At 35.6% G+C, this 14,524-nt stretch overlaps 1 protein-coding gene across 2 annotated transcripts in view; it reads left to right on the top strand.

Annotated features, from left to right (window-relative positions):
- Positions 1–2,478: 2,478 nt before the first annotated feature.
- Positions 2,479–14,524, top strand: part of LOC106084836 (5-hydroxytryptamine receptor 1) — a 537,578-nt gene continuing 525,532 nt past the window's right edge. For both annotated transcript variants that reach the window (XM_059362084.1, XM_059362083.1), the window contains exon 1: positions 2,479–3,912. The gene's annotated coding sequence lies outside the window, so the exon portion shown is untranslated. The remainder of the gene's footprint in view (positions 3,913–14,524) is intronic.

Below are 14,524 nucleotides of genomic sequence, written 5' to 3'. Positions count from 1 at the left end.
TAGATCGCATTTGTCGAGTTCTTTGCGCAGTATGTCTTTTTAGGCAAACAAAGAATAATGGATAAGAATTATGCTATTGGAGATATTATAATATTACTTTATACTTTAAGATTAGGACCATAAGTGAATTGAATGTTGAAGATCATAGTAAAGGTCATTGTGTAACATTTCAGCTCATTCGGATAACAAATGCGCCAAATGCGGTTTACATGGCGCCTTATCAAGCTATAGATCGATTAAGACTATATTGGACACGTATATTAATGCCCGGTCATGGGAGAAGCGGTGGTACAAAATTTCGGCCAAGTCGGACGATAAGTGAGCTCCCTAGAGGTTCAAGAAGTCAAGATCCCAGATCGGTTTATATGGTAGCTATATCAAAACATGGACCGATTTAGCCCATTTACAATCCCAAGTGACCTACACTAATAAAAAGTATTTGTGCAAAATTTCAAGCACCTTCCAAAGTTTCGTCAGGCAGACGGACGGACGGACATGGCTAGTTTGACTTAAAATGTCATGACGATCAAGAATATATCGGTTGAGATTGTCAATAGGCCATATCGGTACATGTTTAGTTAGCTCTTTCATAAACCGATTTCACAATTTGATATCATGAGCGCCTAGAGGGCACAAATTATATTTTGTTTCACTGAAACTTTGCACGTAGTTTTATTTTATTTTTATTTTCATAACCTGATATAGCATTTATTTTATTTTATTTTTTTTTATTTATTTTGTTTTATTGTATTTTATTGTATTTTATTTTATTTTATTTTATTTTATTTTACTTTATTTTATTTTATTGTATTTTATTTTATTTTATTTTATTTTATTTTATTTTATTTTATTTTATTTTATTTTATTTTACTTTATTTTATTTTATTTTATTTTATTTTATTTTATTTTATTTTATTTTATTTTATTTTATTTTATTTTATTTTATTTTATTTTATTTTATTTTATTTTATTTTATTTTATTTTATTTTATTTTATTTTATTTTATTTTATTTTATTTTATTTTATTTTATTTTATTTTATTTTATTTTATTTTATTTTATTTTATTTTATTTTATTTTATTTTATTTTATTTTATTTTATTTTATTTTATTTTATTTTATTTTATTTTATTTTATTTTATTTTATTTTATTTTATTATATTTTATTTTATTTAATTTTATTTTATTTTATTTTATTTTATTTTATTTTGTTTTATTTTATTTAATTTTATTTTATGTTAATTTATTTTGTTATATCATTTCCCTATTATGGCATCCCTGCACACGCTCCATTGGCACAGACCCACTGACACACTGCCCATTGCTGAGCGCTAATCTGTTTGCCCATTAGCAGGGGTTGGCGTATGTTAAACCAAAATTTAAAACTCCACATTTTGGTATAACTCATACGACCTGTTGGTATGTAAACCTTTAATACATAATATCTTCGTGAGTAAGAGTAAGATAGAGAGAGGGAGAGTAATGGAAGTTGAGTAAGGTTCTGTAGCAGAGCAATGTTTTGATTTTGGTCAACTTTAATCTTTCCTCTATTAACAGAGAAATGCCCCACTAGCACAAAGATGGAGTGCATGTGTGGGTGGATAAATGTTTGCTGGGGAGATAACAAATCAAAACAATGTTTATGGCGCTCACTTACTTTCGCTCTTTTCTCTAGGCTATGTGGGAATAATTTGTATAAGGGCAAGCCAATCGTTTTTAACATATGAATATGAAAACAAAACGAGAAACGACACTAAACATCAATGTTAACATAACTTTTGTAGTGTGTGTGTGCATATGTGCCAGCAATGGAGGTGTTCGCTTTATGCTGTTTTCTTGTTGAGAATGATGTTATTGCCAATGTCCAATGATTATGTTAAATAATACACTTTTACTGTTGTTCCTGCCTCTGCCACTGTTAGTTATCAGCAACGTAGCTGCTGCTGCTGCGTCTGCTAATTTTCTTTTGCTGTTATTCTTTTGGGTTGATGTTGTTGATGTTCTCGTTCTGTTGTGGCGTCGGCCAGCAGGCCAGCGAGCCAGTGAAAGGTTCCAGTTAAATTTCTATCGTGCGCGCGTGAGGAAATACAATTGTAGAGCGGATATGCAGAATTCGTTTTAAAATTTGTTGTGTTTCTGTGTGTGTTTGTTTTCTCTTTTACTTCTTTTACCCACTGATGTTTCCCGCATACTCATACACACAGATCTACCAAACACCCTTGCAAGCCTGCGACGAGATTGTTTCTTTCGTTTTTTTTTATTTCTTTGTGTGGAAAAAAAGAAGGGTTTCTTCGTTTCTCGACTAAATGTTAACTTCAGCAGCCACTAACGCTGCTGCTGGGGGAAAATTTGGTCAATGTTAAAGTGAAAGTAATTTAAAAAGGAGAATTCTAACAAAGTGTAACACCATTGAAGCGGAAGGAAGTTTAAGTTGTGGAATGAAAAATATTAAGAAATATTAAAAAAAAATTAAAAATATAAAAAAATTATATAAAAATATATACACATGAAAAATTTGCTAAATAATTTTATAAGGGAAAAAGTTGTCTTATTGAGCGCAAACATAAAACCCCTTATGTTTCTCTTATGAAGTTTATTTGCTTACTTAATAATTAGTATTTGCTTTGAATGTTTGGGAAATAAAAAATGATAAGTGCTGACAAAATTGGGTAACCATTAACAAAACCAAGAAAAAAAATTGCGTGTGTTTGTCTGGCGGTATAAATAAAATTTTTAATAACAAAAGCCAAATGTCATGATTAATTAGTCTTATCTAAATAACTCAAACAAAAAAATATATATATTCGAAATATAAATAATAGAAAAACAAAAATAACAACAATAATAGCAGCAGAAAAAATTATTTAAGAATGGAAGCAATATTTAATGGAATACTAAAAATAAAATAATAAGGAAAACGAAAACACAAAAATATTATACCAAAAAAATCTAAAAAAATGTAGCCCACCTTTTAATGTTTAATTGTAAAAAAAACCTAAAACTTAGGTTAAAAGAAACAAAAAAAATTACAAAAAACTTAATTAAGATTAATGTACGACCTTTAAGTCCTCATAACGTTGATGGTCTGTGGCAGCATAAAATACTTGAGTTATAGTAAAATACCTCTCATTAAACAAAATTGCCCATAAAATATGTGAGTGCTCTTTTGAAAATTACAAAAAAAAAGAAAAATAAACAAAAACAAAATACCATGCTATGTGTCAGCTAGCTTTTTTTGTGTGATTTGTTTGAAATATAAAAAAAAAAATGTGTCAACACCTATGAAAAAATCATTTATAATGTTTATCTGGCGAAAAGTGTTCGAGCATTGTGATTTGCATACACGGGGCAATAGTTAATTTCCAGCAATCAAAAAAAAAAAAAAGAAGAAAAATTGAGATAGTGGTGACCCATAGCTATTGTGGTGGTCGCGGTTGTTGTCGTTGCCAGCCAAGCTTTGGCCATACACATTAAGTAAGGCACACACACACACTCAAACTCATCCAAATAAAGCAAGTCCACATAGTGGCCCCTAATTCACGTGTCTCTATTTAATCTCATTTGGCACGGTAGTGTGAGTTATTGTTGTTGTTTTAACTAAAACATCTGTTTTATGCCAAATAAAACAAAAAGCAAAACAACAATAACAACAACAGTTAAACCACTACAATAATAATAGTTAAACTATTTTCGCTGCAATCTTCCCGGCTCAGCCCACTTTGAAACCAAAAAAAAAAAAATCTTATCACCAACCAGCATCGGCATTATCGTTTATTTTTTGTCGCCGCTATTGCCGCCGTTTTTTGTCGTCATCGTTAATCATTAAGCTTCTGCAATGGGCGTTTAGTAGTAGCATTCATCGTGTTTGTTGTTGTACATTTTGGAATATGTAACAGTCGACATTAAAAATTAGGTAAGTAAATGCGATTATTTACTTTTGGGAATTATTGTAGGAATGTCGATACAATTTTAGACTTATTATTTACGACGGGGATTTGTGGTTACCCTGGGTATTTAAAAAAAATCCATAGCAATAAGTCGCAATAATTTTCAGAGAATAAAAAGAAGAGGATTTAACTCACAGTGGTCTTGAATACCGAGCCTGAGGAAAAAAAAATATAAGAAAGAAGAAGGAAATTTGTTTTTTCCACTTTACATCTAACAATCTGCACAGACAAACAAATCGCCTAACAAATTTCAATTAAAAATTAATTGATTCAATCATTTTTTTAGTTCAATACAACTTTTTTTCAATTACAGTCGTGATTGAAATTATTTTCAATTAAAAAATTAATTGATTCAAATAATTTTTAAATTGAATCTGAATATATTTTGAATCACAATGGAAGTTTTTTGATTTTCAATTAAAAATTAATTGAATCAATAATTTTTTAATTGAATCGAAAATTTGTTGAATTACGAATTCGCCTTAGACCCTATAACCCTTATTTTATGTTGTCGTTGTTGTTGTTGTAGCAGTGTGTTGTACACTTCTTTTTTAATGCCTCTAAATGCACTGATGTTGAAAGCCACAACAAACCGCTACGTGCAAAATTTCAGCCAAATACGGATAAGTCTTATGTCTTACGGCTCAAGAAGTCAAGATCAGAGACCGGTTAATATGGCAACTATACAGAAACATACACAATCACAACCGACCTGCAGTTGTTAGAAGTATTTGTGCAAAATTTCGAGCACCTAGCTTTAGACCTTCGAAATTTAGCGTGCTTTCGACAGACAGGCGGATGAATATGACTAAATCGACTTAAACGGTCAAGACCATCAAGAAAATATATCCTTTGTTGGGTCCCAGATAAATATTTCGATGATCTACAAACAGAATGGCGAAATTTGTAAACCCCATCCAATGGCGGAGGGTATAAACATTTTTATTAGAGCTATGTCAGATTATGGACTTTTTCGAATCATACTTGGTTGGGGTGTTGGTAGAAGTCGTTGTACTAGATTTTAGCCAAAGCGGATTAGAATTGCATCCTATAGATTCTTAAGAGTTATGTGGGAGCTATATCAGATTATGGGCCGATTCAGAACATACCTAACACGTATGTTGAAGATTATAAGAGAAGTCGTTGTACAAAATTTCAAGAAGAAAATTTCTCAAGAAGTAGAATCAGGAGAGTTTATATGGGAGCTATCGAGGTTATGAACGGATTAAGACCGTACTTGGAGCAGTTCGTGAAAGTCAAAACAAAACACTACATGTAAAATTTCATCTAAATCGGATAATAACTGCTCTAGATCCGAGATCGGTTTATATGGTAGGCATAGCAGGAAGTTACTCGATATGAACCATACTAATCACAGTAATGACAAAAAATCCCTCAAAAAAATTTCAGTCACATGTCAATGAGTGCAATCGGATTCAAGTTTAAGCTCAATGATAAGGGGCCTCTTTTTTATAGCCGAGTCCGAACGGCGAGCCGCAGTGCGACTCCTCTTTGGAGAGAAGTTTTACATGGCATAGTACCTCACAAATGTCGCCAGCATTAGGAGGGGAAAACCACCGATGAAAATCTTTTCTGATGGTCTCGCCAGGATTCGAACCCAGGCGTTCAGTGTCATAGGTGGACATGCTAACCTCTGCGCTACGGTGGCCTCCACACTATACACAAATGTTTAAATCGAATCCGAATCGGCTATAAAAAGGAGGTCCCTTATCATTGAGCTTAAAAATTGAATCGGACAGCACTCATTGATTTGTGAGAAGTTTGCACCAGTTAATTATTGGAATGTTCATGGGCAAATTTGCATTTGCTTTACCGATTTAAGGGCGCATGTTTCATCCTATTTTGTTGAAATTTAGAACAGTGTCATCCTTTCGACATCCGCAACGAGTTTGATTCAGATCGAACTATATTACGAATGCGAAAAGCCCCATTTGTTTCCCGATTTCGCTTAAATTTGGAACAGTGAGTGGCACTAGGTCTCTTGTCGTCCGAACTGAACATAGTCCGGATCGGACCAAATTTGGATACAGCTGCCATATTGACCGAGTCCATAAAAGCTGTATTAAGTCCGTAAAAAGACGTATTTTTCTATTTCGCTGTTATTTCGAACATTGAGATCGGACAATATTTAGCTAGAGCTGTATTATAGACCGATTAGCCGATTAAGGGTTTTAAGCCCACAAAAACCCGATTTTTTAATCCATTGCTGAAATTTGTAACAGTGAGTTGCAGTGGGCTCCTCATTGTCCGAACTGAACATAGTCCGGATCGGAGAAAATTTGACCGATCTAGCGATCTAGGATATTCAGCCCACGAACCACGTATGGTTCATATCAAACCATATTTGGATATAGCTGCCATAGGGACCGATTTAAAGATCTGGGATCTTAAGCCATAAAATCCTCATTTATAAACTGATTTCCTTGAAGTTTTAAACTGTGACTTATATACACTTCTCGGTACCGGAGCCGAATATGATCCAAATCGGCCCATACTTGGACGTTAATATTGATAAAGTAGGTTAATAAAGAAACGGGATAGTAAATATATCCATGGTGTTGGGTATCCAAAAGTTCAGCATGGCCGAATTTAATGCGTTATTACTTGTTTTTATACCCACCACCGAAGGATGGGGGTATATTCATTTTGTCATTCCGTTTGCAACACATCGAAATATTCATTTCCGACCCTATAAACCATATATATATATATATTCTTGATCAGTATATATATTCTTGATCAGCGTAAAAATTTAAGACGATCTAGACATGTCCGTCCGTCTGTCTGTTGAAATCACGCTACAGGCTTCAAAAAAAGATATATTGAGCTGAAACTTTGCACAGATTCCTTTTTGTGTCCATAAGCAGATTAAGTTCGAAGATGGGCTATATCGGACTATACGTTGATATAGCCCTCATATAGACCGATCCTCCAATTTAGGGTCTTAGGCCCATAAAAGCCACATTTATTATTTGATTATATTGAAATTTGGGACAGTGAGTTGTGTTAGGCCCTTCGACATCCTTCGTTAATTTGGCCCATATTGGTTCAGATTTGGATATAGCTGCCATATAGACCGATCGGCCGATTTAGGGTCTTAGGCCCACAAAAGCCACATTTATTATCCGATTTTGATGAAATTTGGGACAGTGATTTGTGCTAGCCCCCTCGACATATTTTTTTAATTTGTCCCACATCGGTTCAAGTTTGGATATAGCTGCCCTATAGACCCATTTCTCGATTTAAGGTTTTGGGCCCATAAAAGGCGCATTTATTGTCCGATGTCACTGAAATTTGAGACAGTGAGTTTAGTTAGGTTCTTCGACGTCCTTCTTCGATTTGGCCCAGATCGGTCTAGATTTGAATATAGCTGCCATATAGACAGATCTCTCGATTTAAGGTTGTGGGCCTATAAAAGGCGCATTTACTGTCCGATTTCGCCGAAATTGGGGACAGTGCTTTGTGTTAGGCTCTTCGACATTTTTTTGCAACTTGGCCCAAATCTTTCCAGATTTGGATATAGCTGCCATGTAGACCGATATCTCGATTTAAAATTTTGACCCCTTAAAAGGCTCATTTAAAATCCGAATTCACTGAAATTTGACACAGTGACTTATGTTAGGCTTTTCGACATCCGTATCGTATATGGTTCAGATCGGTTTATTTTGCATCTGGCCCAAATCGGAACATATTTCGATATAACTGCTATGCGAAATGAGGTATGCAATTTTGAGTGAAATGTGGTTTACATATATACTCGTATCCAAAATTCGGCGCGACCGAACTTAACGCCTTTTTACTTGTTTAAAATTTGGTTAGGAATTGATTCCGGTCTGTGGTTAAGAAGTTAAGTTGGATGATCTGCTTATATAGGAGCAATAGATACGGATTAAGACCATACATGGCATGGATGTTAGAGGTTATAGGAGAAATCATTATGCAAAATTTCAGTTAAATCAAATAATAATTGCGCCCTCTAGAGGCTGAATAAAGCGGAGATCGTTTTATATGGAGGCTTTATAAGAATGCATATACTCGGATTTGAATATTGCTTAATGTTGTAAACGTAATGATAAAATTAATGTATCACTTTATGGGGCACAGTATGTGAGATAATTTTAAAATAAATAGTCAATTTAAAATTATAGGAGCGGGAGCGTGGAGCGGAATGGAAGAACTTTTGCCGTAGCGGAAAAGGGTATCCGCTCCAGATCTCTGGTTCTAATCATTTCAAATTTCAATTATTGATCTCTATCGGGTTTTTGATAGTATACCACTGGGCGACATTGGCCTCGGGAAAAATAAAATACTGACCAATATTCTCCAAAAAAAAATTATTATCACTTTAAACGAACATTTTTTCTGGGGAGTGGAACGATTTCCCAGACACTTGAGAATGAGGCAGCTGCCAGTGTCTTTCGATTTCACAAATATCTCTCATTTTGGTTTGTATGTGCCACCCATATACCAAATCCAATAAACGCCTGTGTTCGAATCCTGGCGAGAAGAAAAAATGTTCAGAGTTCGTTATACCCTTCTAATGCTGTCAATATTTGTGAGCTACTATGCCAGACATTGCAGCCATGTACAAAGTTCTTTTCGAAGATGTATCGCATTGCGGCTCGCTGTTCGGATCGGCTCCCAAAAAGGAGGTCCCTTATAATCGAACTTAACCTTGAATCAAGCAGCACTCATTGATATGTGAGAAGTTTGCCGTTGCTCCTTTATGGAATGCCCATTGGAAAATCTGCATTTTCCATTTTACGCAATAAATGAAAAATTCAAGAAAACTTTACTGATTTGAAATCATTCAGATATCTATCCGCAATGATCTATGATTCAAAAAAATCTTGCTTACATTATTGTGGGTTACGTTCTTTTGAATCCATCTCCAGACAGAATTTATTGTTTCTCTGTTTTTCTTATTTGATTACTCACAACCAAGTTGTCGTCACAACTGTTTCCCCCCTTTCGAAACAAAACAAAGCTGGAGTGACAGCAAGGTGAATCTAAAAGTTGGCATTTTTTTCTTTCCGACAACCCCCCGACATTAAGTAAAAGTGGACATGAATTATTAATATCAAATTGCGTGATAGCCACCCATATGATGGTGTGCCGCAATAGGCGATACTCTACATTTTTCAACTGCCATCTCTAATATCGAAGGCATGAACATTTAAACATGTAAGATGTATAACCTCACAGCCTATTTATTTGGTTAATTTATTTTCATTGTTTGGCTAGTTTGGTCTCGCTTTTTCTTCTATGGGGTGGGTGCTGCTTTTACCATTACCATTATTTTGATTATATTTTTCTGCTTCTTCTTCGTCTTCGTCTTATTGTGATATGAAATGTGTGATAAACGTGTATGTATGTATTATCGTTTGAAAGCACCTCCAACATACATACGTGCCACATTGGTCTGCAGCGGTGGGCACATCGTTGCCGGACTCTTATCTTGGTCATGATAAAAAAACACACACACACAACAGACCTTCAAAAAAAGGCAAAGAAAAAAGTATTTTAAATTTATCTATCCCCTCCCGCGCGAACTGGAAACGCATAGGATGAAGAAATTTAATTGAAATGGACAATAGCATAAAATAGAATTTAATTAATAAGGGAATATTCTTGAAATTTTGATTTATTTTTTGTTGCGGTGCAATGGCGTGATAGGTCAGGAAACTGGTGTGTGTCTGAAATGGATAGTACTTATTGGGGTTGTTTTATGGGTTGTGACAGAATGTATATTTCTATGACCTTCACCATAGGATGGGTTATACTAATTTCGTCATTCTGCTTGTAACACCTCGAAATATGCGTCTAAGACCACATAAAGTATATAAATTCTTGATCGTCATGACATTTTAGGTCGAACAAGCCATGTCCGTCCGTCTGTCTGTCGAAAGCACGTTAACTTTTAAAGGGGTAGAGCTAGCCGCTTGAAATTTTGCACAAACATTTCTTATAAGTGTTGGTCGGTTGGGATTGTGAATGGGCTAAATCGGTCCATGTTTTGATATAGCTGCCATATAGCCCGATCTTGGGTCTTGACATTTTGAGCCTCTAGAGTGCGCAATTCTTATCCGATTAGAATGAAATTTTGCACGACATGTTTTCTTATGATATCCAACAACTGTGCCAAGTATGGTCCAAATCGGTTGATAACCTGATACAGCTGCCATATAAACCGATCTTGGGTCTTGACTTCTTCAGCCTCTAGAGTGCGCAATTCTTATCCGATTGGAATGAAATTTTGCACGACGTGTTTTGCTATGATATCCAATAACTGTGCCAAGTATGGTTCAAATCGGTTCATAACCTAATATAGCTGCCATATAAACCGATCTGGGATCTTGACTTCTTGAGCCTCTAGAGGTCGCAATTATTATCCGATTTGCCTGAAATTTTGTACTACGGATCCTCTCATGACCATCAACATACGTTTTAATTATGATCTGAATCGGTCTATAGCCCCATACAGCTCCCATATAAATCGATCTCTCTATTTTATTTCTTGAGCCCCCAAAGGGCGCAATTCTTATTCGAATTGGCTGACATTTTACACAGGTCTACAACGTATAATTTAATTGTGGTCCGAACCGGCCGCACATAGAATAGCGTTCCAAGCGCATTTTCAATGGGAGGGAGGAAAAAGAAGTCATTGGGTCACACGTTTTGGCCGGTCAAAAAGTTGCTGGTTTTAGCCTATGTGTGAGAGATCGCATTCAAGTTGAACAATAATTCGTCTTCTCTTGTTCGTTCTTTCAATCGCTCCCAACACTTCAGGCAATCAAATTGTGATGTACCACTAAGAATTGAACTCCTACGTTGCTCAGTCGCCATGTGAATATTTCTAAGAAACAGGAGGGTATATGCCTCGTGCTTCTTCCAATTTTTGTTGGATTTGGTTCGACTTCGTAGACCCATACGTCCGATTGTGGTGTTTTTGGGCTCATATGCATCGATCCACTATTCGCCACAAGTGACGATGGTTTTTTTTCAACATTTCTTCGCACTTATCGGCACGAGCCTTTTTATACCCACCACCGAAGGATGGGGGTATATTCATTTTGTCATTCCGTTTGCAACACATCGAAATATCCATAAAAAATCTAAAGAAATCTAAGACGATCATGTCCGTCCGTCTGTCCGTCTGTCTGTTGAAATCACGCTACAGTCTTTAAAAATAGAGATATGAGCTGAAATTTTGCACAGATTCTTTTTTTGTCCATAAGCAGGTTAAGTTCGAAGATGGGCTATATCGGACTATATCTTGATATAGCCCCCATATAGACCGATCCGCCGATTTAGGGTCTTAGGCCCATAAAAGCCACATTTATTATCCCATTTTGTTGAAATTTTGGGCAGTGAGTTGTGTTAGGCCCTTCGACATCCTTCGTCAATTTAGCTCAGATCGGTCCAGATGTGGATATAGCTGCCATATAGACCGATCCTCAGATTTAGGGTCTTAGGCCCATAAAAGCCACATTTATTATCCGATTTTGATGAAATTCGGGGCAGTGAGTTGTGTTAGGCCCATCGATATCCTTCGTTGATTTGGCTCAAATCGGTCCAGATTTGGATATAGCTGCCATATAGACCGATCCTCCGATTTATGGTGCTAGTCCCATAAAAGGCACATTTATTGTCCGATTTTGCTGAAATTTGGGACAGTGAGTTGTGTTAGGCCCTTCGACATCTTTCTTCAATTTGGTCCAGATCGGTTCAGATTTGGATATAGCTGTCATATAGACTGATTTCTTGATTTATGGTTTTGGGCCCATAAAATGCTCATTTATTGTCCGATGACGCCGAAATTTGGGACAGTGAGTTAAGTTAAGTCCCTTGACATACTTCTGCAATATCGCACAGATCGGTCCAGATTTAGATATAGCTGCCATATAGACCGAAATCTAGGTTTTAGGTTTTGGGGCCATAAAAGACGCATTTATTGTCCGATGTCGCTGAAATTTAAGACAGTGAGTTTGGTTAGGCTCATCGACGACCTTCCTTAAGTTTGCCCAGATCGGTCCAGATTTGAATATAGCTGCCATATAGACCGATCTCTCGACTTAAGGTTTTGGGCCCATAAAATCCACATTAAATGTCCGATTTCGCTGAAATTTGGGACAGTGCTTTGTGTTAGGCTCTTCGACATTTTTATGCAACTTGGCTCAAATCGGTCCCGATTTGGATATAGCTGTCATGTAGACCGATATCTCGATTTAATGTCTTGGCCCCATAAAAGGCGCATTTATAATCCGATTTCACTGAAATTTGGCACAGTGGCCGGCCGAACTTAACGCCTTTTTACTTGTTTCTTGTGAGATTGTTAAATTGTGCGAAATCCGACTAGAATACACCTCTTTTTAAGGGCAAAGTGTTCATGCCATATTAAATGCATGCTGGTGGAAAAAATTCACCAAAATGCCTCCATCTCACGGTACACGGTGCGTCTGAATCAACATTAAATAAAAAGGTCTTACATCTGGAAAATTGTTTCACATTCTGAAACTTCAATGTTCATAGACGAGAAAAAACAAAAAAAAAATCTGTGGAGAGAATTTTAAATAAATCCAAGGATTGAAAAAATTCTAAGAAAAAAACACAAAGATATTTTAATGATTTTTCTCAGTTTTGAAGATAAAAGTGTTTTAAAAAAAATTAAAAATAAATTCTGTCCGAATTTTTTCACTTAAATACCCAAAGTAATAATTTCAGGAAAAGATGGTTTCCAAATCGCCATTTTTTGTAAACTTGCTGTGGAATCTAAAAATTTAGTTTGAATTAAATTTTTGTTTGCATGTGTCTTTTGGAGTAAAAAATAAAAGCCCAATTGGAGGATCTAGGCTTTGTGTTTTGAAAACTCAAAGGATTTTTCCAATTTTTTAATAAAAAAATTTCTATTTTGAAGTGCATGATGCACCAGCTTAAGTTGACATATCTGGCTTGAGTTTTCAATACGCAAAGCCCAGATCCCCCATTTCGGCTAATGTTTTTTTTATACCCTACACCACTACTGTGGTACAGCGTATTATAACTTTGTTTGTGACACCCAAAAGGTAGAGAGATAGACCCATTATGAAGTATACCGATCGACTCAGAATCACTTTCTGATTCGATTTAGCTACGTCTGTCTGTCTGTCCGTCTGTCTGTCTATCCGTCTGTCCATGTTAATTTGTGTACAAAGTACAGGTCGCAGTTTTGATCCGATCGTCTTCAAATTTGGTATAGGCATGTTTTTTGGCCTAGAGACGAAGCCTATTGAAATTGAAAAAAAAAATCGGTTCAGATTTAGATATAGCTCCCATATATATGTTCGTCCGATTTGCAGTAATATTGCAATAAAATGGTCTTTTGTCAACCGGTTCCCTTGAAATTTGGCAGGAATGATTTTCTAATGACTACCGACATTACTGTTGGATTTCATGGAAATCGGTTCAGATGTAGATATAGCTGTCATATGTATGTTCATTCGATTTTGAGAAATATTGCAAGAAATTGCTCATTTGTAACCGATTCTCTCGAAATGGCCAGATTTTCACCCCAATAGCCACTGCAAGAGAGCCACGACTACCACATTATCTGAAAAGTTTGCTCGAAATCGCTCGAAAATAAGCTCCCATACAAATGTTCGTCAGAATTAGGGTAATTTGCAATAATATTGTCATTTCTCAACCGTAGTTATTACAGTTTGAACATATTGGCTTGCCGAGATCCATCAAAATTGATTCAGAATTGGAGGTGTAGGGTATTATACAGTCGGCACCGCCCGACTTTTGCCCTTCCTTCCTGGTTTTTACTTCATATATCCCCTAAACACATGCAAACAATTTTTTGCTTTAGACAATATTTGTGGCTTCCACAGCCTTTTTCACATGGGTATTTTGGGCATTTCTGTGGAAAACAATTCGAGCAGAATTTATTTGTTAAGGACACCTTTGTCTGAAAAACGCCGAAAAACTCATCAAAATATCTTTATTTTTATAATTCTTAGAAATTTGTTAAATATGAGTTTTCGTGTTGAAAAAAAAAAATGAATCGTACTTCATGTGCACGAATTTTGCAAGCGGATTTTTTTAATAATTTCTCCCCAAATTTTTTTGTTTTCGTTTTTTCTTGTCTATGAACATAAAAGTTTCAGAATCGCAAATAAATTTTCCAAATTTATTTAAGGTTGGTTCAGGCGGGTATGCCACATGACGATATTGCATTGTTAGTTCGCACGCACGGCATCAATATTCACTACTAGAGAACGGCCGTTTTTGGACGACCTTCACGAAATTTGACTTTCAGCAAGCGTCGGCTAGATCGAATTCATTGAACCAGTTTTTCATAGTGTTATAAAATGGTGCTTCATCGTAATACAAAGATTTAGGTTCAGGTTCAAATGCACTCTTGTCGCGATAATCCCGGTCGAAAGCTAAGAAGAATGGTCTTTCGAAATTTGTCTGTCAAGTTAATTATTTCCCGTCATTGTTAACTATACAAATGATGGTCGTGCGTCAAAACGTTCTGAGTAGGATTATGCTAGAAAATGGCAAACTTTTCAA

This window comes from Stomoxys calcitrans, chromosome 2 (genome assembly GCF_963082655.1).
Source record: "Stomoxys calcitrans chromosome 2, idStoCalc2.1, whole genome shotgun sequence".
Taxonomy (NCBI): Eukaryota; Metazoa; Arthropoda; class Insecta; order Diptera; family Muscidae; genus Stomoxys; species Stomoxys calcitrans.
Note: the sequence above shows the minus strand (reverse complement) of the source record. Positions and strands in the feature narration are given on the sequence as shown.